We start from the raw sequence: 3,912 nt of genomic DNA, 5'->3' as shown, positions 1-3,912 counted from the left end.
ATATATATATATATATATATATATATATATATATATATATACATATATATATATAAATATATATGTGCGTATGTGTGTATATATATGAGTGTGTGGGAGTGGATAATTTATATACTAGTGAGGTGACGGTGAATTAATTCTTTTTGGGGTTTGATTTGCATCTAGTCACCTTAATTATTTTATAATTTTCACATTACTATTTTACGGAATCAGTCACTGATACCTATGGTAAATTCCATAAATATTGACAAGTGGAATTTCAGCTTCGTCACGCACAATGGAGTAAACATTACTGATGAATATTAATTCTCATGCGAAATCAGCAAGCCAATCTAATGCTCTCGCTTGCGGTGTGGAGGTTATCTCTCTTGTCAGTACATGGAACATGTACTTTTGTAGTTAAAAAAGTCTTTGACCCTTATTTCTAGCAATGTTCTCCCTGCACCCTTCCAGAGGGAGAGAGAAGGAGAAGGAGCCTGAGAGACGTAGACAGAGACAGAGATATATTCCCACTTGGAAAGGAATTAAGGAATTTCTTCGAAATTCTCCCCACTCTACTCATGTGTGACCCACATGTAATTCTAACACATATCTGGTGGTAACAGAACGGCAGAATCATTTATCTACGTTGCAATGGTTGATAGATAAGCTCTTATGGTAGAGATCTCTAATCCGATATCATAGATTTCAAAAGAAGATTGATTTATTGAGAACTGATCTGCGTTGAGCCATTTGAGTAAATAAATGTCCAATATTTATCTTTCTTTTTCTTTTTTTTCTTTTGACATTTGCACAATAATTCAACCTCTGCGTTGATGCAAAAAATAACAGCTGTATGCTGAACTATTGTAAGAATTCACTTTGTTGATCTTATTCTTTACGCCGATTTCAGAGCCATCAACATCAGATGTTTGCTAAGAGGTATATAAAAATTTGTGGTTTAGAATTAGCTATTTGATGTGAGATAACCCACAGAGTTATCACATATTTGATGTGAGATAACCACACAGTTGTCACATACAACCACATTCAGTGCAGGCTTTGAAAGTGACTGAATAAGACCATTGCAAAAATATAAAATAAATAGCAAAGAACTAGTCCTATCCCCGATTTTACATCACGTCTGATAAAAAAAAAAACTATGTCTGAGCATTCTCCACCAATTACCACATACGTTTGAATATCATAATAATTTGATTTGGGACTAACATCTTTTCTGATAATTGTCAAATAATACCTAATAATTCGCTAAACCAGGAAAATGAGGCAAATGATCCAACGATAAAAGTCAAACTATTTGTACAACCCATTTCTCTTGAAGTTAACAAGCAGTAAACATAATACCAATGGATTTGTTGTCCAGCGTGTAAACCTAATTGAAATTCAAGAAGAAAGGGTAACCCACACGCTGGATGAGCTCACCAAGAATCATTCCTTAGTTTTTCTCTACTATATGGAGAACAGAAATTCCTCAAAAGTAACGTGTATGTTCTTGCCATATTTCCCTATACACAATATGTACAGCAATGTATCTCTCAGATGTTGAGGAAATGTGTTACTTTCCCACATTAATACGTAAGATTCCGCAGAACATCCAGCCTCATACTTCAATCAATTTACGAATTTTTATTGGAACATCATTAATGCTAAGACTTTTTACTATTTTTACGTTAAAAGAAAGAAAGGTTTTTTTTTTTATTGGGATTTACTGGATGAGTTCTATAAAAGGATCTATCGATGGTTTATGAACAATTAGGTACATCAATAAAAATATTCTTGCCATCGTTGAATGATCCCTTTAATATTTTATTTGACTTTTGCCAATCTTGGCCCTAATGGGAATGCAGGAATCGAGTGAGGAGCATAAACTTGATTTATAGGAGAATGAAGTTCCTTAATATCCTTTTTGTTGTATGCTGTCTGAAAATCACAAGCAGGCTTAATCCAATCCAAACTTATTTTTCATGCTTCTGGTTTTCTTGTGGATTTTCGATTTTATTGTTTTACGTTCAAACAATATTTTTTTTTTATTTCGATATAGTTAATTTATCTAGAGCCCAAAAGAAATGTCTTAACACAAATTTGTTTCTACTCTCTCTAAATATCACGTTTTCTTTCTTTTCCTTACAAGTAATGTATTAGTAGCATCAACCAAATAATGACCTCTTAAATATGTTAAACTGAAGTTGAGCTTAATTTCTGCCTTGAGAAAGAATGTCTCAAGCTAAACCTTGGTTTTTATCTAATTGTTTTTCTCAAGGGTGCGGGATCAGTTCAATGGAGAATTGCTTTTATTGTCGTTTTAATCTTCTAGAATGCTTCTCTCGCATTTGTCTCTGTTTTCTCTCGTTTTTCTCTTTTTAGAAATATGCGTTTTACTTGGATATTTTTCGTAAATTTCTACAGACATCGATAAATCCTACCGCTATGTGTTTCATTATCTCTTTGCTTACACATCCAATTTTCTCTCGTTTTCTCTGCTCATTATTTCCATTTCTGGATTCAACGAGAGAATAATTTCTTAAATATGTTCGAAATCTAGCTAATATCTATTCGTAAAACATTGATTTTAGTTAAAAGTTTTTCATTTCATTGTTTGATTCTTTTGAGATGTCCAAAGTTGTTTTCAAGGCCTATATATTCTTCCACATTCTTCTTACAAACACACACACACACACACACACACACACACTCACACACACAAACAAACAAAGAAACAATCGCGGACAAACACACACGCAACACACACACACAACACACACGCACGAATACACGCATACACATACACTCACGCCCCGACCACACCCGAATCCAGAAACATATATATGTATATAAACATAAACATACACAAAAACTCAAAACATGTTTGTGTGTGTCGCGTATGCGTGTGTGTGTGTACATGTATGAGTTCCTGTGTGTATGTGTTCGTGTCTGTCTGTCCGTCTGTGTATGTGTGCTCACGCGTGTGATTTTGGTTAAAGAGATGAAACTGCGAATGGAACAGTCCCTGCTCTCCCAAACTGATGAGATTGATGCATTCAATGGGAACAATAACAATAGTAAGAACAGCAACAGTACATGCAAACTGAGATACAACACTTTAGACAAATTATAACTACAACAGATAATGTCTGATGAACTAAAATGCTGACTTACCAAAGTATGACAACTTTGCTTCAATAATAAATCTCAAATATCAGATTTTGCGTTCACCGACAAATTTGGAAACTGAAGAAGAGAAATATAGAAGTTAAGAAACAAAGATAAATCGAGCGTCCGAGTGAATAATGAACGTGAATATAAAAGGAAATGTAAGGGCGTTAGTAATGTTGTTTCTGACATTGATCCAAGCTCGCTCAGGTCAAAGTGATCTATAATTCCAGTACTCAACCGAACACATAATGAAGAAAGTCCTTTGATTACAAATCTTGGAATAGTTATCATCTGAGTACAGGCCTACCGCCATCTATCACTTAGTGTAGACAGACTTAATTGCACGTGATAAAATTACTAAAACTGGTTTACAGGCCTCCTAACCACTAGCATAAAGTGGAGGGGACGCTAATTACAAGCCTACCAGTAGTGGCTATCCTATCTCATAATGTAAACAGGGGTACATTATCAAATATATTTATTCTTTATTTCCTAATTCTTCTTCTGCGTGACAGTGTTTGATGGAATGTGGTGAACTGAGTGGTGGATGAGGAAATTAGAATGCAACTTTCTTAACTCGTTTATGTAAAGAAAGAAGGAAGAAAGAAAGGATTAATAAAAGGAAGAAAAAAGAAAGAGAAACAAACAATATTTCTACACCTTATGACGCCATGTTGAGATCAAATACAAGTTTCAAGAGCAGTGAAAAAATAAGTTGCCTTCGGAAGCCCTAAAGTTATTTCATAATCCAAGGAGAAA

General features: G+C 34.3%; 1 long non-coding RNA gene across 2 annotated transcripts in view; it reads right to left on the bottom strand.

Annotated features, from left to right (window-relative positions):
- LOC106872923 (uncharacterized) overlaps positions 1-3,231 on the bottom strand; it is a 391,770-nt gene extending 388,539 nt beyond the window's left edge. For both annotated transcript variants that reach the window (XR_008264457.1, XR_008264456.1), the window contains exon 1: positions 3,157-3,231. This is a non-coding gene — a long non-coding RNA (uncharacterized LOC106872923). The remainder of the gene's footprint in view (positions 1-3,156) is intronic.
- Positions 3,232-3,912: the final 681 nt, after the last annotated feature.

This window comes from Octopus bimaculoides, chromosome 6 (assembly GCF_001194135.2).
Source record: "Octopus bimaculoides isolate UCB-OBI-ISO-001 chromosome 6, ASM119413v2, whole genome shotgun sequence".
Taxonomy (NCBI): domain Eukaryota; kingdom Metazoa; phylum Mollusca; class Cephalopoda; order Octopoda; family Octopodidae; genus Octopus; species Octopus bimaculoides.
The sequence above is the reverse complement of the archived record's forward strand: the minus strand, read 5'-3'. Positions and strand labels throughout refer to the sequence as shown.